The sequence below is a fragment of the Cydia splendana genome, chromosome 8 (genome assembly GCF_910591565.1).
Source record: "Cydia splendana chromosome 8, ilCydSple1.2, whole genome shotgun sequence".
Taxonomy (NCBI): Eukaryota; Metazoa; Arthropoda; class Insecta; order Lepidoptera; family Tortricidae; genus Cydia; species Cydia splendana.
In genome coordinates this window covers 8819936-8841282 of record NC_085967.1, presented here as the reverse complement: position 1 = coordinate 8841282, position 21347 = coordinate 8819936, and the positions used below count along the sequence as shown (strand labels likewise).

Here is a 21347-nt window from a genome sequence, read left to right as displayed (position 1 = left end):
TTTCTGCCAAGTTTTTTTCGATATACTATATACCTTAAAACTGTACCTAACTCAAGACCAAAAAAGTTGATGGTACGAGTACTTAAGGCCTGTTTACACATTGATTAGCCATTACTGCGAGAATAAAACATTAGCTACTGGCGCCTGCAGGAAGTTATGTGCCATTACTAATCGCTAGGTAATGACAGCGTTTTACACAAAAATAAAACGCTAATTAAATAACTTACCATATTCGAAACCTAAGAATAATATTGAGAATGGCAACATTGTGTTGTCGGTCGTATTGTCCTTTTCTAGCATATACGTCCCTCTCTCTCTCTCTCACATTCCCACCACAGAGCAGTTGGTTTTGACAGGTGTTTGACAGTTACCGCCAAAACAAATTTCCAAGTCATTGTCTCAAAATTATACATATTTACACCAGGCAGGATTAAAAGTTTAGGTTTCGAATATGGTAAGTTATTTAATTAGCGTTTTATTTTTGTGTAAAACGCTGTCATTAAACAACTGTACCGATATTCGAAACCTAAGAATAATATTGAGACGTGTTTGTTATCGCCTGGTGGTGGGAAGACGCCAAGCCAATGTGATTATACATGTACTTATTATGTATATGTAATACATATTATTATATTACGTGTGTTTAATTAGTTATGTAGTACACCCTTTATTTTAACACCTGTGAGGAGAGAGGTATTATGTAAAGCATACAATTTGATATACCATTATATTATGTTACTAACTTTACATTTCATATACGTACTTAATGTACTTATAAATGTTCAAAGAGAAAAAATGAGTCACCACAATGGTGCTATACTTAATTAGTATGTGAAAACTAGGTAAAAGAAGATGAGATAAGTCAGTCTACTCTTCAAGGAGCATACAACATCTGTGGTAAGGAGTGATGTAATTCAAGTATGAAAAGAATAAAATCATAAAGTACTCGAGTAGTTTTTATTTATAACTCCCAATTATTAACAAATTTGATAATAATCATCTAGTAAAGTAAGCAGTTGCAGGAATATAACAAGGACAAGACCTTTCTTATTTTCAGAATCCCTCGGGATTAAGTAGACGAATATTTTAAATATTCGTTATAATTCACTATCACTACCCACAAAGTTAATATTGGGTACCTACTTACTAAAATGTCATAGGGAATTACTGAATTCCTTTAATGACTGTGAGTCAGTGTGAGCTATATACTTGGTTATAGCTATAAAATGCATTTAATCCTTTGTACGCTTTACTAACGCGAACGCGAGCTAATGTACCTAAACAAACCTTACTTAAAATTGTGAAGGTTACTTTGAGAGCTTAAGCCATAACATAACACTCATGTGGGCACGCCTAGTTATGACGCTTTTTGGTGCTATTGGCGTTCAAATGGTTAATATAGAAATGCCACAGAACCTTATCAATTATATTTGTAAAGGTGCAGGCTCATTCTGCTTATATTCATGTTTAGCTATCATCAAGTGACCTTAATTGTACTCATTAATTTCTATATATGCAGTAAGAGTAGTTTACCTTATCTGGTGCCTACTAGTAGGCATAAGCTTGATTGGTTCTGAACGCTAAAGTGGTTTAATTTATGTAAACCATTCATAGCATTGCTTAATTCTGAATATTCAGTTTCCTCTTTCCAGTGTGTAAATTATTAAGAATAAGGTACTTAATTCGAAACCTTAGCTCATCGCATATGTGTTTTTAACCAAAATGCAAATTTGTGTGTTTATTTAGTGATCATACATTATTTGCAATAACTGTGCGGACCATGGGGTCCCCGACCTTTTGCCGGGCACCCGTGGGCCCAAAGCCAACAGCGCAGAGGCCCTTTAAGAGGGACCTATTTCATCCAATGCTAGAGTCAACACTTTGTCGAATCTATTTGATATTTATGTATACTTATCCTCCTTATGAACTAAGGATAATTGTAACTTTTTGATATCAAATATACGCCGAATTGTCAATTATTTTATATTTTGAAATACATATAATATTACTGGATTTGGACCAGTGTGCTTTTGAATACTATATTTCTGGCCTACTATATAGGGTAGTCTATTAGCATCCCCCCTCCTGGAAGGCAGACTTTTTAGATATACAGTAGCGCTAAGTGTGTGGACCTAGTTTTCCGACACTTGACTGCATGAGATTATAGTGAACATTTTTTTCAGGTCTCGGGCAAGAAGGGTACCTAGATAGGTTGAGGTCCTTAACTTGTGGATTTTGTAAGAGCAAGACACAGGCGGGGTGTAAATTAATTAATCCACCATGTTTCAAGAGATTCATGTGCAATTGTGCATTGATGCCTTCAGGTTACGCTGTACAGACAGACTAACACTTTGGCAGAGTTTTGCCAACATATAATAAATGACTGCATTTGTTTGGGTGTACATGTTCCACACCAAAGACATATTTACATATTTCAATCCATTTTTGAAAGTTTGGCGTTTCAAAATAGCTTCGCCTTTTCGCAAGGCGTGCTCCTGTTTCTCTATTTTATTGTGCAAGCGAACAGTATCACAATGCTATAATTTTGTATAAATTGAGAACTAGAGGGTCATGCCCTAGGCGTGACCGCCCAGAAGTTGTGCTAGAACCTTTCGTGCAAACCATTCAGTCACTGTTTTTAAAAACCTTTTGTAGTGGGTACATTCCACGTTCTTAAATTTGTTAAACGTGTAGTATCAAACTATGACAAGTCATGATAAGTGAATTAAGCGGTAACAGTATCTGGTCCGTGCATAGAAGCACTTGCCCTTGAGGTTAGGGCATGGGTAGTTTATAATAAACTTAATCCGTGCATGGGAGCACTTACGATACAGGTGGTTTAAAACTTCCAGGGTCACAATACAGACATAAGGGTGTAAAATACATAATTCATAAAGGCCCGTTAGGCCAGTTTTGTATATTTTATTTCAAACATGCTTGTGCAGCACCGCCAGCACATAATAATTTCCCATACCATGGCAGTCAGGGATATAATAATTAAATAGGTAGGTAACCTTGGTCATATCGTGTACATAGGTAGGTACTCGTAAACATATTAACTGAAAGACTAGTGCTCTCAAGGCAAATATAATGTATGCAACTGTGAGCTGCTTTTACATTGGGATCATATGTATTTATTTCTAGTCTGCCTTAGCAGGCCTAGACTTCAAAGGTTTTTAGATATTCATAGGGCCGTTAAACGGACCTTTTGTACACCTTGAGCAGGCTGTTTGTTTCACACTATGAGTAATATATATTGTAAACATAGCTTATTTCAGAATGGAATCGTAAGCTCTGTCGTGTCGTGAGCTTACCGAGCCTGATTTAATTAGAGTCCACAGATTATCTGGACCTTGGAGGATTGACCACTCCTTATTCTAATTATCAATATTCTGCCTGGGCTTATAGTCGAAATTCAGCGACTAAATTTCTTAGTATTATCTATGCCGCCCAAGTTATGAGGCTTAGCGTCTCCAGACCACAATTTTATTTATATATTAGGTTGCAAAGATTTTATCATCTTTAAAATAAAAATGAGTCGAGATAGGCCTGGAATCGTAGGTTATTTTTTACCTTTTATGATTTTAGAAATGTTATTGTAAATAGTAAGTAGTTTTCACTTTTACCACAGTTAATTAGCCCAATTTTGGGTTTAGCCAACAGGGTGTTCGGGACCCTTAGAATAGATTGGTAAACAGAAATGAAAACTCTAATAACGAAGCCTTGCCTATTTCGACTGATTTTTACTCAAAACATTATTTTAAACCCTTTTTACTTTCTCTAAGAGGAGATATTTACAAATTCATCTTTGTAATATTTTTCTGATTGTGGCCTACTCGCTCGCTTGTGTTATAACCATATCATTTATATTTCTGTGAATATGTCTGACATGCCTTGCGCAGGCTTACATAGGTTATAATATCATCATCAATAATTTGACGTCAGTTTGTGAACGAATCAATGATTCTTTGGCACACCTTACGCAGGTGGAAACATGGCAGCCTTGCGCAGGCTTAGATAGGTACATAATATATTGGTTTTATCACAAATAACATGACGTTAGTTTGTGAACGAATAAAAGATTCTCTTAGGCACACCTCACGCAGGTGGAACCATAACAGACATAGGTTTAAGAATATCATTCAAATCAAATACCCTGTGGGTAATATTCCCTTAGTTGCGGGTTCCTTGCTCGACAAGGTAAAAGGCTTTAAGCAGGCTTTAACAGGCACTTTTAGACAGTGTCATTCACGGTGACGCGCAGATTTGCCAAAACTAAACTTTAACTCTACAGTTAACTAATATAATTTGACAATATGAACCAAACCATGCGTCTTCGTCAATGAATCAATCTAAAGATTCCCGTATCGTTAATGCCCTTCCAAATCACAGGCTTCCGATTTTATTTGAAACGTTTACAAGTGTACTATTTATGTAGGTAGATAGGTAGGCTTAAGAATTGACCCTCTTGGATGTAGTTACGTATAGAATTAATAATCAAATTATTCAAATCCAAAATAACACAAGCACATATAGCAACTACATGCAAGAGTTCTTTCCTTAACCTTTTTAGGCTGTAAGTACCTGCTAAGTTATTTATTTAAGTAGGTACCTATTACCTACATTTTAACCATTTTTTTTTTTTTTTTTTTTTTAATCAATGATCTAGTTGGAGAGATATAAGTTGGTAGATAAAGAGTGAAATACTTCACGATTTCGCATGTCATTCTTGCGCAGAGCCATGCTAATCTCTCTCTATGTCTAGTCAGATTTAAGTTTATGTACTGCCGAAGTACTCACTTTCCACAAAAATAAATGCAATGTTTGCGATGTAGGTTTGTTCGTTACCTTGTGTCCCTCAGAGCGGAAATAGAAGCCCCGCGAAGCGGGGCTTCGTCGACTCCTAAGCGGATACACATTATTTATCAGCAAGTTTATTACCAAAAAATAAATTTTGCAATAAATATTATATTAACCCGGAACGGGATAAAAAGACAAATTGCTGATAGATACTTGGACAGATAAAACCTACACGTCTATAAGCTTCTACCTTCATACGTAGGTTCTACGTAACACGTATTAACTATCCGATCCTTTCGTATTCGAAAACACAAAAATCACTTGAAAACTGAAGGGTATGCCTCCACAGATCACCATTTAAGTATTAAAATTTCAACCGTTATTATACACACACACAAAGATTTAAACTAACAAGACTCTGAAGAGACTTAATGTAGGTATAAAATTAAATTATAATGGTGACACGTGCACGCTTTACCAGCTCGATGTGTTTTCTAACATGTGTTTTAGTATTTTCATTGGCATAGCCACGGTGCGCGCAGGCAGCCTTTGAAAACACTTGCACATCACTATTCCGGATCGTTTTTATTTGCTAGATTGTTTAACGGACAATTAAATTTAAATATTTATTTCGAACGGCAAAAGCCGTTAGAAACTGTTTTTCAATATAGTCAGCTAAACTGGGGTACAAGTTCAAAAACTCACCAGCAGTTTAGCTTCACGACCTTCCAGATGGAAAAACAGCAAGCCAATGTCTTGGAAATTTGTTTTGGCGGTAACTGTCAAACACCTGTCAAAACCAACTGCTCTGTGGTGGGAATGTGTGAGAGAGAGAGAGGGACGTATATGCTAGAAAAGGACAATACGACCGACAACACAATGTTGCCATTCTCAATATTATTCTTAGGTTTCGAATATCGGTACAGTTGTTTAATCAATATCATTACAGAGAAAACTATTCGTTTTTTTACAATACCTAATTAATCGTGGGTGGCCTTTTATGTCGTAACCTGAATCGAAAAATTAACTTCTGTTAAGGGTTAAATAATTAACTGATTCTTGAACCCCTGATAATTATATCAATAATTTACTCATCAACTTATTTCACTAGAACTTGGCTTCGTGTTTAAGATAAATACTTTTAATGACATCAGATCATTATCAGAGTAAAAACAAGGAATGAAGTTATAAAACAGTTAAGTGGGTATAAGAAAAAGCATTTATCCACGTAAAGTTACCCGACAAATGGAAACATTAAATTGATACCTATTAGGTAGGTACGCAGAAAACGATAAAACGTTATTATGACATTATACTTACTTATTTTTACTTGAAGTTATAAGTAGTTAAAGTACTTACTTGCTAAGAATGGGTAATGATAATGACCAAGATCAACAATGTGCATGATAAAATGTTAATAAGTGTAAGTGGGTACAGGTAAATACCTACATAAATTCGGAAAATGTAATGAATAACTTTTTGAACGGTATGAAATATTTACATTTACGTTCACTATCCGATTATTTTTCAAATTACTATATTTTTTGTGATAATACATCTCAGTATAAGGAAGGAGGATTTATACAGTGCGTGTGAAATTTTCGATTCGATTTTCTATGAAGTAAATTTTTTATCCAATAAAATATTATAAATCGGGCGGGGCATACTTCGGAAGAAAAACCGTAAGTGCCATTGGAAGGGTGTTGACAGCGCAGGTGTGTAAAACTCAGGTAATTAATTAGGTTGTTGTGTTTTAGTTAAAGTAATTAAATCCTGATTTTCAATCGGTCGGCCATAAATCAATTGGCGAAGTAGGTACCTGTCCCTAGCGCGTGGGTTACTAAACAACAAATCTATCGCGAAATATTTACATAAACGAGATCACTTATAAGAGACGCAAAACATAACTGCTTTAATTAAATATTCGTATACCTACAGATAATAGAAATAACTACCTAAATAGAGTTTTGACAACACTGTTTATATAAATGTAACAACTTGTTTTCGTGAATTTTCCGTAAAGGATTATCATATATTTATTTAAGTGTAAGTAAGTTTATATAATTTTATGCTTAATTTGTTTATTAAAGCACCTTTTGAAACTTTTCTAATTAAAAAATATTTCGCTGTGGTAGGACATTATCAAGCAATCATTTTATTTGAATAGCTAACATATTAAAAACGCTATTAAATTCTAAAACTAATTATTTGTCTTCTTATATCGTTAAAAACATGAAAAAAACAGTAACATTAAAGATCCAAGCATCGGTAGGTATTGCCCATTTAGCCACAAATGATTTCATAATGAACCTCAATGATAGAATACCTTCTGAAAAATTGTATTTATAATAATTTTATATCATTTACATACCTTGTAGTAAATGGAATTAAAACTCTGTCTCTCAATATCCCTCCACATTGTACTAGTGGTAGCACTAAAATGACTTGTTAAAAAGTTTGAGTCATCGCTGATTAAATATGTTCCGGGAAAGCTTTGTGTGGGTCCGAGCAATCCAGGAAGCCTGGCCTAAGCAGTCCCATTATGTACTCCGGTTTATTCACCTAACTCGTTGAGTAAGCCATTGATCAAATGTTTAAAAAGAATTCCATACGATACTTTACATCATGCCAATGGTGCTGTTATGTCGGAATGCTAATTACCTATATTTATAACAAATTTTCCATGAATATTATTACACAAAAATCTGAATTACAGTGACTTAAGGGAAAGGAAAGAATTACTTTATTTTGCTTTTTTAAGCCTTTTTAAATTGATTTTTTTTAGGCAACAAACAGTCTTATACAAAAATAATGTGATAATATTATATGTGTTAATAGACCTTGAGTGCCCTACCTTAGTAAAATAATTTCTAATCTAAAGTATCTAGTGTAGGAGCAGTAAGCGGAAAACAAAGTTAATATTAAATAACAAAGTTATAAATAAGTGCATAAATTATACTAACTAATATACAGAAGTTATTTCAAAAGTTTTTATCGTTACCTACTTAAATACATTTCTAATATTTAAGCCGTGAAGTGACAAGTGTTTTAATATTGGGTCCTTACCTATGAAATTGGCGTTTTTGTTCATAGATATAAGTCTGATCCTAGTTTTTTTTTTTTTTACAAAAGTACATACACAATTACAATAAAACTACAATATGATTTCGCCAAACTGCTTGACAGCAATTAATTGTTATTTTTTATTGTTAAGTGTTCAGAATTAAGCCTTGAAAATAGGTCTTTTCATGTGCTGTCGGTTCGAGTATTAAAATTACTTATATTTTTCTAATGGTACCAATTTTCAAGAAATGGAGATATTGAAAACATACCTTAAAGGTGTCAAAAATTACTGGAAAAATTTTGTTTGGTTTGAATTAGCCATCAAAAAAATATCCGCAAAATTAATTGTATGGAAATTCGTGTTTCGTTGAAATTCTCCGAACAAAACGCCAATTTCATAGGTAATGACCTAATATAAAGGGTAAATAACCACAATTATATGCATTCCATTTCCGTTTTAAAACTTCTGGCGTTCCAAATTTAAACTATTTAATTTATTTAAAAAAAAATATACTTAATTATTATATAATTATTAACTGAAAATAAATTAATACAATAAGCCGTCATGGAACTTTTATAGATTTCTTAATGAAACATTCCTATGCGCATATCGAGCCCATGCAAGATATTAATTGTGTGCTGAGTTCGCATTTTCGCATTATTAATTATGAATTTACGAACACCTAATTACATATATTCGATAATTGGAATTCTCGGATTAATGTGCTAAATAAAGGATGTTCTTAAGTTTCAACTGGTCTTGCGATTTGTATTAGTTTATTTTCATGCATTTCAAGAATTAATCATCAAAATGTAAGTTATTTATTTATACCGATACTTAAAATAAATGTACCTAATTTATTTGAAGTATCGGTGAGGTGAGCACCATTATTTAAATTTTCTGGTCAAAGTTCATATTTATAAAGTAACAGGATTAAATTAGTAGCGCTATAAAATGATTTTGTTTCGTTTGTTATTTGTTTTAAAAATATCGCTGTTAAGTGACCGATAATATTGGGGAGATTAATTAATACGACTTTATTTTATTATTAATTTATTACTAGCCGATTTCAATGTTCCACTGCTGGGCAAAAATCTACAGTTCCACGATTTACGATTCACAATGTTCAATTAGGTTCGCAAAAACTATTATTATATCATTGTAGAATAATATATCTACTTTATATATTATTTATACAAATATTCAGTTACTACGATAAGTCTGATTATTTCTTTCTGCGACTTCAGTTACACCCTGTGTAATGCTCCGCCCTATTTTGGCCAAGAAAATGCAATTTTTTTTTAAATATAATTTAGTGCCAAGCAATATGCAGAGAATTCGATTGTTTGTTAAGTAGTAATGGTATATGATCGTTATAATTGGTGTCGTATCTTTAGGAATTAAATGGCCACGTTCAACCAGCACTTGCGCTGTCATAACTCTTAATTAGGTACATGTGTAATTCATGATATCAACCTTTAATTAACGCTGATCTCTTAGTAATTAAAACTTTGTTTTTGTCACACATGCACTCGTTTTGAATTAGCTCGCCAATATATATTTCTCCATAGCAAAATTAACTCTCAAAGAAACACTAATGAACGATCTCGTCTTCCTTACAAAGTTTATTAATTAGAGGTTGATTATAATCATATCTTTTTTCTAAATCAATTTGCTTTCATAACCATTCAAGCTTTTATTTTCTCGGAAAACCTGACAAGCAAACTATCAATATTTAACAGTCTAATACTTACGTGTTAATTTCAATTAATTTATGCTCAGAAAAGCATGCAAGGGATTTATAGAAAGCATGTTTTGGCCAAAGGGCCCGAGGCAAACATGAAGACGCGGAGACGCCAATGCGCGCGCGGCGCTAGATCGCGACTTTCACGGAGGCACCGCGCAGCGCCGCGCGGAGGCTGTGCAAGCGCAAGGTCGCCGTGAGGCAAACCACTCCTCGACCGAATTTCTTCGTAGCAGCGACACGCGCATACCAGTCCAGGAGCGGAACGCGGCCGCAATTAAAACACTCGGATATATATTTCACGCGTGCGCAACATTATCTCGCCGCTCTCGGCTCCGATTACTCAATGCGCGGCTAACTGTACACGCGGAACGAAAGAAGATAGGTGGACAGTGTGGACACTGGTTTTTTCTCAGTAAGTTCGACGCTCGACTGGGGCGGGACCTCCGGGATGCAGTTCCGCGTAGAGAGTCGCGCCGGCAATGACCACTTAGTCTGCACTACCCGATGAAAGTTTAACGTCCAGCCTATGTATCCGTTCTTATATGGTTTACTTAGATTAACATAAAACATCTCAAGTGTCACGAAATGTAGATAGTATTACCTTTTTAATTAATTATGTAACTGTTTTACTGGCACACGTAAAAACTATACTTATCTGTCAATATTATCAAATCCATGCATTATTTATCCTATTAGTTTTAAAGTAACAAATGCAAATAAATTATCAATTAGTCAATACCATAATTAAGGCGAGAGACACAAAAAGCTCGCAATTGATGGAATACTTATGACCAATTATGGCCCATCAACTTTTATGGCAAGCAGGTAGGTAAGTAAGTAATTAACCAAAACTTACCAATTAAAAGTCACTGGTGGCTTATCACCCCATCTTATCTCAATGTTAATGCATAATGCACATTACATACGTGTAGATACTCGATCCAATACAGAACATGAGAAAAATGCTCTTATTTAAATTGTCCTTATACAAAGTATTTTCTGATGTGATTGTACCTACTCACCTACGAGTGCGAGACAAAAAACGATTAGTAGGTACGAAATTTTGTCATCCTAATTGTACATAAGTCATACACGTGTCAACAATATAAATAAATATAGTCCACGGCCACCAAGCTGTCGCTATAGTAGTAACGATAATACCCTTGGCATCAAACGATAAAGTCATCTTAGGTTGGCTTAGACGAGGTGTTCAGTTTGTTAACAGTACTTGCATTAGCTGCTTACTATGGTTTTGACTTGAACGGAAATATGGAACGGAACATTTTACCTTATACGTAACGATTACCGTCTGCCACTGTTCTGCACTTATCTACTGCAAACATTGGATTTGAATACGTAATCATTTTGTGTTTGCCGAGATTATACACCTAAAGTAGACAATCATCTATTTAGATCGTAACTATAGTGCCGCGCTCATTCTTGCTGGAGATGTTTGAATGTTTAAACTGGTAACATACTTTTTATTAGCTTTCTTACCAGATATTATATCTCTAGAACTCTTTTTTGTTTTTTTAATTAAATTAGACATTTTTCTTTAAATCCTTGAACGGATTTGCTTCTTACCTAATTGTATTTTTTTAATTTGAATTAGCGGAATATGTGAGAAGAAACTGGGTTTTGATGTTCCCACATTTTTTTTTTAAATTTTTACATCATTCATATATATGTAACATGTATGCAAGAGATATCTGACATGACTTGCCATGACCGTAAGTTCTGATGACTATCGATTATTTTATGCATTACCTACATGAAACATCAGTTAGAACAAAAGATATAATCAACTTAACATAATCCGGACAATCACACACACAAAGCTGTCGAGTTATGTGCGCATTGTTAGCTCTTCGCTCGCATCATGAATATTTCACTGTTGAAAAAATCGGGAGGCTGTTAGACGCCGGGACCACCTGCGCTGCTGCATGTGGCCAACTTCATTTCATTTACAAACATTTTTAGTGCTATAATTTCATTTTTCAAGCCTTTTTTAGTTGTCAAGCGGACCCCAGGCCGTGGCAAAATGCCGGGATAACGCAAGGAAGAAGAAGAATTTAATTTTTCAATGATTTCAACCCTTTGTGCCCTGGTTGATACAATACATTTTTTATACTTGTTGTGTTTATGGTGAGTTTTTCTGAGTAAATGTTACGCACCCTAAACGGTAAGTACTTAGAAAACTTGCAGCTCAAAAACTCACGTAATATAGGACTGTACCCATATTACGTGAGTTTACAAATCATCTCAAAAATATGTCACATAACTCTTATGTCAGTGAATTAGGAACTATGGGACATATTTTTGAGTAAGTTGTCTACACCCATATTTTTACAGTTGGCTGTACCTACGTGCAAAATAGCAAAACTAAACACAATGACGTGTCGACACAAATTAAGAGGTTTTCAAACCAGTATTGTTAAGATGAAATTAAGAATGCAGGGCGGTTGGGAGTGGCGGTGTGGCGGGGTGCATCGGGTGGGGTGACACTACGCCCACCTGTTCACGCCCATTCACCTGTCACCCTTAACACTTGTTTGCTTACGTCCTGATCCGTCACGTCCCGTTACGTCCGTCAAAAATTTTCTAAACAATACGATATGGATCGGATATATCAGTGTCAGAAGTGACGTTTTTGACACTGACATATCCGATCCATGCCTTGTCGTATCTTTAGCATATCTTTGATGTAATCTTAAAGTTCGAATCAGGCCGTTAGATTCAAAGATCGCTTTTAGTCAAGGCCTAGTTAATTTTCATAAGCGTAAAGGATGACTCACGTTAGACCGGGCCGTGTCCGGGCCGGAGCTTCCAGAGCTTACTTTTCTATGACATGAGGCGATCACGTGATGCTTTCCATAGAAAATGATGCGCCGGAAGCTCCGCGCCGGACACGACCCGGTCTATTAACATGAGTCATCCTTAACACTTCAGTGCTCTAGAGCTTACTTGAGGTTTGAAATCCAGACAACGCTTGCAAATTCCGTTACCGACACTTGAACCCTAAATATGTGTTTACCCAATCTGTTTGTGATCGGTAAGTTTAAAGTTCGTTTAAACACTGTACAGGGTGTGCATTTAATTATAGAGGTAACGAGCTCGCGATAGCGGGGTGAGCGGCGCGACCTCGCAGCGATATGCCCACGCAGTCTGATTGTCGCCGAGCGATGGAGCTATCGCACTGATTTAAACGCTACAATTCCACAACAACCTATAGATAACTTTTTAACAATGAACTGTGACGCTGATGTTGGGATATTGGGGATTTTCCGCTTCGGTTCCTACATAAATTGCTTCAGGTTGCATAATGTTAGGTTGCATTATTTAATAAAATTATCTTATCGGCCATAAATAGCACCATGGATTTTTTTTTAACACAGTAATCTGAGTCGGCCGGAAAAATCCGGCCCTATTTTTCATTACCCTAAAACACCATGGAATGAACTCCCTGCCTTACTAAAACTAAAGCTTTAACAAATTTATATGGGAGTTTTCAAAAAAGGAGTGTACAGGTTTCTAAGGGGTCACCTCAGGGTTGCAGTTGTTCACTATCGGCGGTGACTGCTTTCCATAAAGCTAGCCATATGCTTGTTTATATAAAATAAATAGTAATTGGCATTGTGGTATACCTAAATACAATTATGAGTACAATTAAGTTTAGGTATATAAAAACGTAATGTATTCCAATATGGCATAGTAACAAGATAATATATATATATATAGTTACATCAAATGATTGAAGAAGGCGGATACAACAGTGAACTATATAATTAATTTAATGAGGTTGTTTACTTCCTATTCATAATATCAAATTGAAGCGGAAAGAGGAAACACGTTGATTTAAAGTAAGCACTGCGTGTCAAGGGTTCCAAGGCAAATTGACATATAAATGTTTCAGCTGTAGGTATATTATTGACCAATTAGCATAATTAAAAGTAAAAAAAGCTTAAATAGTAACGAAAATTTCCCTTGACAAAGCCCAAATAGTTGACACCTTTAATCTCATTCCCTAGCAAACGTGAGTAAGAGTGCGCCAACTATTTAAATTGAAACATTAGGACGTTTACCTAGGTACCATAAATTAATTTAATATTTGTTGTTCTGTCTCTTTCTGTGGTTTTTTTTATATTTCATGGGCCCAATGAAAATCAAAATACTTCTAAATAACATGAGTTTATTTCTCAAATCTAAAAAGTAGGGTTTCTTTGGAACGGCCCAAATGTGCATATGTCGACCCACTGTCGTTCACACAGCATTTATTGATCGGTACTGATGTATACGCATCGATTTTTAAGCAAAATATTGCCTGAAAACATTCGCAAAAAATCTTCACTTGTTCGGAACGTCACTGGGACCAAATTTTATCATAGTAGTCGTTGACAACCGTCCGTGATACGGTGATATGTATATGAAACAAATTCTTCCACCTCTCATGATATGTAAGCTACCTGTATGTGATCGTAGGTATGTGGGTAATACATAATAATGCGATAAATAATGAACTTCATTGTTTTTTATAATTATTTTACTGCCTATTTCTAATTGATGGTGTGAAATGTTTTTTTCATTACACTCGCTCAGTAAATGTGGAATTGCACGCAGGTTTAGCGGGAGTTATAGAAAAATCGTTCTCCCTAGGGAGTTATGAAGTTTCTAGTGCCATAATTAACAGTTTTTTGTCTTTATACTTAATTTTTGTATCGCAAGTGTGGTGAAAAACATTGTGTGTAACTCGGGGCGTAATAATATTGCAAACTCGAGTCTATAAATCGCTCCGGCAAGCCGTCGCGATTTAACTTACCTACTCACGTTTGCAATATTCAACTTACGCCCCATGTTGGACAATGTACTATTATTTATTACGATTTCGCCATTGTCAACGACCTTATTATCTTTTTCGTACCTTCAAAACTTGAAAGAACTTGAAAGAAGGTAAGCGATCTTGACATGTCTTTTAAATCAAAACGGTTTTTAAAAATCAATAACTATTACTTATGAAAACAGAAGAATATCAATGATCGTATTAGATTCATAATTGTTACATATTTGCCGTAACTTATTTTTAAAATGTGTTTTTCAATTAAAAGTCACATCAAGATACCTTAATACCTTAATACCTTATTTCTAATGCTAAAAAAAAACGAACTATATAAAGTGTAAATATAACCGTCCATTTGCCACAAAGGTACTTTGACAAACTTATATAAAGGATAAAAAGGACAGGTCTACGTTTGCACAGTCCGATCTTACCCTTGATAGACCTTCAACAGGTCCTCTCGGACAAACATTGAACGATTTCACGTTACAATGCGATATTTTTACAGTAAGTACCTATTTATTATTTACAATTTTTATACATTACTTTCAAACTGCTATTTCAATCAATCAATCAATCAATTTAAATAAATTAATTAATAATATAATTTTGATTTGATAATATAATTTTGTATCATCAGATCTTCTGAATGTTATAAACCGGATTTATCTTTATCATGATGATAATGAAAAGTTTATATTACATCATCATAATATAATTATATTTAAGAGTAAGTCTCTTGTTGGTGGAGCAATTTCCATATGTGTCGGTCCTCTGTAAACTAGCTACCTAACCCACTGTACCCACTATTCATCCAGACCCACAGGGACTACGGAGTATTCCAAATGCTACTAATTTAATATTTCAGATAGTAGTTAAATTGAACGCAAAATATGCTTTGCTACTGTTATTTCGCACCTACTAGATTAATCATAAAATCAGGTTAATAGTTTTGTTCACAATAACAAGCTGATTTAATTTATGCGGGTATCTATTTATATTAAACTGATCGCGGCACTATTATAATTTACACCGGCTTCACATAAACTGATTAGTTAATTAAGTGCTCACCTATTTGTTTTTCTGTTCTCTGTTCAATTTCGGTTTTACTTTTGTTCTCGTAAATGATTCGACTGTCTGTCGTGCGATGCCTCCCTCAATACTATCCGAATAAGGACCGTCTGTCTGTACGTCATCAATGGACTGGTAATCTCGGTATGCGACGGTATCGGAGAGCAATTAAGATATCAAAAGGAATCGGTGTGAGCTTCGATACTATTCGAATTCTTCGAATAATTGCATAGATTATGTGATAATACGTCATCTTTCTAAGGATGCCATTCTTGTGACGCACCCATAGATAAGCGAATATGCACTGTTACGTCTGTTACTTTCACAATTAACTACGCCTTTGTGTGAATTCATTGGCTGATAATCTCTTGTATATAATGAATCATTTTAAATTTGCTAGATAGTGTTATTTTGTTCGCAAATTGTGAAATTGATCGTAGCTGTCAACAAATCACAATCATACATCATTAGCATTACATCACGTAATTTATGTACATCCTTTTCACATGATGTAGGTACAGACAGCTGCCGAGATAGTTGACCCCTCCTACAAACAAATTTCTATACGGGGGGGTCAGTTATTTAAAATAATTTGCTCAGATCCTCGACCAGATACTTAGTAATACAATGGGTTTGGCATCTGTCAAAGGTTTGCATAGATGGCGCCATCATAGCTTGCCCCTTTTTCTATAAGATTTGGCTTAAAATGAGTTGGCATCCAGGGCATACAATTCCTTAAAAAAGCCGGCCAAGTGCGAGTCGGACTCGCGTTCCAAAGGTTCCGTACATTAAGTCCGACTCACGCTTGACTGCACATTTCTAATAGGTTTTCCTGTCATCTATAGGTTATAGTGTCAACTATAGATGGTCAAGCAAATCTTGTCAGTAGAAAAAGGCGCGAAATTCAAATTTTCTATGGGACGATATCCTTTCGCGCCTACATTTTTCAAATTTGTCGCCTTTTTCTACTAACAAGATCTGCTTAACCCAGTATATTTTGTGTTTTTTTTTTCAAAATTTTAGACTCCGTAGTTTCGGAGATAAAAGGGGGGAATGGTCATTTTTTGCCTATTTTTTTAAATAACTTCTAACCTATGTATTTAAAATTATAAAAAATATATGTATGAAATTCTCAAAATGAGCTCTTTCATTTGATATATAACACGATATAGTTTGAAAAACTTTATTTTTTAACTTTCTCATTTACCCCCCAAAATGTTTAAAATTCATTTGTTTACGTTACTTGTCTATCTTTGGGTCACTAATTTACATATGTGTACCAAATTTCAACTTAATTGGTCCAGTAGTTACCGAGAAAATAGGCTGTGACAGACGGACAGCCAGACAGACAGACAGACGCACGAGTGATCCTATAAGGGTTCCGTTTTTTTCCTTTAAAGGTACGGAACCCTAAAAAACAGTTATGCTGGCGCCATCGCCATCTGCTAAATACGTCGAACACAGAATTCGTAATGGCTTCTCTGTAAAATCGTAGGTAGGTTCTGACGTATTCAGTTTATTCTACTGAAATCAACTTATCATAAACGAGAAAACACTTCTTGGAAACTGATGTTGTATTTTCCCTCGCACATTAGAACGATATATGTACTTAGTAGGTTAGATTAAAGATGCCACGAATATTCAACAACTATTCGGTATTCGGCCTATTCGGTCACTTTGACGAATATACGGTATTCAGCCGAATATTGCGTACTAATTAGCCGAATACCGAACACCTATTACACTACTTATGAAGCAAAACTGCTTATTTAAAGTGTATCGCAAACCATTACATTTAATATTCGAAATGGAAGTTAGGAAGTTGTTATAAATTAAGATTTCTTTAGAGAATATTTCTCTTGCAAATGATTTAATTTATATCATTAGTCGACTTGACTCCTATCTAAAACAAAACTTAAATCTTTGTCCTTTGTAGGCGACCAGTTTTCATAATAAATGTGACTCAAAATAATACAGGTTTTACCGAATATTCAGCGCTTCGGCCTAAAGTGTGTCCGAATATTCGGTATTCGACTAAAACCACTATTTGTGGCATATTTTTTTTTCACTATTACCTATATTTTAATGTTAAATATAATCCATATATATATATCAGTTATATGTAAGAAATCCGCAACGCAGGCTTCGTCCGGTGGCTACAAATGCAAATCAGCAACATGCTTCGTTCCAAACATCATCATCTGGCATCTTATACCTATAGGTACCTGACATTTTTGGTACTAACTACTAAGAATTATCTTTCAATCAGTAGGTACCTATATGAAAAAAAATGGTTTACATAATACCTTATATACACGTAAAAAGAGAAAATATTTTCTGATTGTAGAATCAATTTACGATTTATGTTTGTTCAAAACATGATGAAAACTTGAATTTATTTTCACATTTCAACAATGAAGGAAGTAATATTTATTAATGTTAATACATATTTTATTCCACTTTTCATATTACTTAAATTACGCACATAATGTATACGTAATACGCAAAACAATATCTCCTCGAACGAAGCCACATTTTATAAAGATAAGTATATGTAAAACAAATCACCCGAGAAATATTTACCTTATTCAATGATTATTTATTAATTTATTATTGAGGTAGGTACTCCTAAAACAAAAGGGCCGTAAATATAATCTCCTCGGGTAATAATTGAGCAGGCGACAGCACTGTAGCCATAGGTTCCTGAGAGTGAGACCAAAGTTTGTGTCAGACCTTAAGTGGGTGCAATAAAGGACATATTCGATTGACTGGTGAATCATGTTACTTTTAACACGGTATAGGTCTCTAATTAGTCTCTAGTTAGGTCTCGCTGGAGTTACTGGCCGTGGTCTCGTGGGAAATGTTTCCACTTTCTGTGAACTCCGCTCTCTAGTGTTAGTGAAACTGAAACTAATTGGAATATAAAAGTAACAGATACAATAAATAGTTGAATGCATAATTTAGCTTTAAAACCTTGTTCCGTCTTAGCTTAATCCAAATGACCAAGGGTTCTTATTTAGGTATTAATCATCATCATAATTTTATTAGGTAGCCGATTTCAGGAAAGATTTCCTTCTGCTATGAGGTTGCTGAAATAAATACAATAAAATTTTTCTTCAATTAAAAAGAAATAAGTGGTAAATATTGGGTAGCAGTAATTTACCAGTTTTGGTTTAATCCTATGTTTGATGTTAATTTCATGGATTCAGATCCGGACAAAAAACTTTGAAACTTATCCGAAGCGCGAAACTTTTTAATCTTTGGCCTGACAGGAACGAAGTACCGTAAAACGGGGTAAGTAGGTTTCGCGGGGAGAGGTGGGTTATGAATGGGGAGAGAAGGTTTGAGAGGGGGGTGAGAAGGGATTTTAAGGCTACTGCTACAAAAATAATGTATTCCAATTTAAAATGGAGCTATAGTAATACGCATAATAAAAAAAAATGGATCCAACAATCTTCCAAAATCACCTTTGTATGAAAACCCATCTCACCCCAAATACGAGGCACTACGGGGTGAGGTGGGTTTTCCTCTTTATCGTCAAAGTTATGAAATGGAACTACCCAAAATAAAATAAAAACTAAAATACAAACGTCCGGAACACTTATTATATACACCATTCAGTTTTCATATGTAAAAATAAAATGTTATCGAGGTTTGAATTTCAGTTTTGACCCTACTCACCCCATTTTACGGTAATGCAGAATACTGCGACACTCGTAACAAAAATTGAAATATAAAATGTAAACTGAAAAGAAAGAAAACCGACTTTGAAAAGGATAAAAGAAATATTATCCTTTCACTGATTTGTTTGAAGTCGGTGCTAAATAGTTACAATACCGGTCAATAATACCCCAAACAATAGATGGACAGCTATCTTTTCCTTCTTATCGAACTGCATCAGGAAAGGCATTTAGTTCGACAGTGTGCTGATGCTTTTAAAATTTGGCTTGGCACCGACTTCATATTAAAGGGATAATATTTTATTTTATCGTTGTAGAATTCGGTTTTTTTTTAAGGTTTACCTGTTAAGATTTTTTTTCTAAACAATAAAATGTCTTACAATATTAATCGGCAGAAGTTCAAATAAATTAAGGGTTAATTATTTTTCAATTGCTCAGCAGTGGGACACTCAAATAGGCTTAGAAAAAGAAAGAATATGTATATTTTTCCAGCTATTTGCTGTGAACTGCTGATATAACACTGGCCGCACAAGTTTTACTGTGGGCATGTAAAACGAACAATGTATCTACCTACAGTCACCTGCAATAATATGTTACACAACGAAGGCTACAAAAATATGTGACGCGCTCTACAAATAAGATCGTGTCAGATATTTTTGCGGTCTTCGTTGTGTAACATATTATTGCAGGTGACTGTACCTAGGTATGAATATGACCGTGACAACTTTGAAATATCCACCGCATATTCAGGATGGCGGTAGTCAAAACATCCTAACTCGCTGATAAGTACCTACTGTAGCTATTACAGACAGAAATAGGTAAAAAAATCGTGAGTAAACGGAAGGGCTGAGTCATAGCCATTTCGCTGAAAACTATGAAACACACGTTTACGTCACGGGTTCTAGTCGTGACAAGTTTAAACCATTCATGTTTATACTATTGACAAAACGATAACCACATGTGGTATTCGTTGATTCTAATATAGTACCTATGTATTTATATTTTTACCTACGATATGGTTACAAATGTTATAAGTTACAGACAAAAGTTAGGATTTACACCATTAAGGATGACTCACGTTAGACCGGGCCGTGTCCGGGCCGGAGCTTCCGGCGCATCGTTTTCTATGGAAAGCATCACGTGATCGCCTGTCATGTCATAGAAAAGTAAGCGCCGGAAGCTCCGGAACGGACACGGCCCGGTCTAACGTGAGTCACCTAACTGAAAATATATGTCCTTTTTTTACAGTGTGTACTTAATCAAAATCATGTTTATCTCAATTGTAATTTTAATACTAATTTGCTACGATACTGCTACGACTGCGCTACGCTTTCGTTACAAAAATTGTGGTAATTACTGTCAAAATATTTTAGTAGTGTCAGTTGTTCATAAAAAACTAATTACCTACTGAAAAAAGTTTAAAGTATCTAAATATTGACATTGTAACATATGTTCTAAATAGGTTATGTCAAAATTATCAATTATAAGCTACGTATCTAGGTTTATTTAATTGGCGTGTATGTAATTAGGTAATTTAGGAAAAAACACATTTATTTACATACAAGATATATACAGTGGTACTACTATACGAAATTAATAACTAGCTTAAAACTAAAATAGGCTCCTGAGACATTTTACCAAGGATGCTGGCGGCATTTCCTCGCTGTATCGCAATGCTGATACGTTGTGCGAGGTAGCCGCCAGCTCTTCGGTCACCAGTTACGTCAACCAGACGCTTCGCGGTTTCTGCGAACAACTTGTGCGCGCTAGGATCCCATGGACCTAGAGTTTAATTTAGTAAATTTATAATTTTATTAATGGGAAATGCAACTCATAGTATGGTTTTATCTTGTCAAAAACAGTGACATTAAATATACCTTTTTGGTAGATATTGCCTGCCCGGTAGGTTTTTACGTCTCGTATGGTCTCATTTAGCTACAAGCTGTTGGGGTTACCTGCCTTGGTAATTGATAACATGTATAGGAGTTTATAGATATAAATACCAATTGGGATAGAAAAATATCTGTTGCGTAGATGCAAGAACCAGAATATGGTTACAACTCTTAAACACGGCTATTAAATGAACTCGTATCCCCTCGATTACCGCAACGCAATCTGTAGTTTTTAGGGTTCTGTATCCAAAGGGTAAAAACG

At 34.9% G+C, this 21347-nt stretch overlaps 1 protein-coding gene and 1 non-coding gene across 2 annotated transcripts in view; both read right to left on the bottom strand.

Annotated features, from left to right (window-relative positions):
* Positions 1-21347, bottom strand: part of LOC134792786 (BMP-binding endothelial regulator protein) — a 61977-nt gene that overhangs the window by 37858 nt on the left and 2772 nt on the right. The gene's annotated exons all lie outside the window — the stretch shown is intronic.
* On the bottom strand, positions 4693-4796 carry LOC134793294 (U6 spliceosomal RNA). The gene has a single exon (XR_010144534.1). It is a non-coding gene; the product is annotated as a U6 spliceosomal RNA (small nuclear RNA).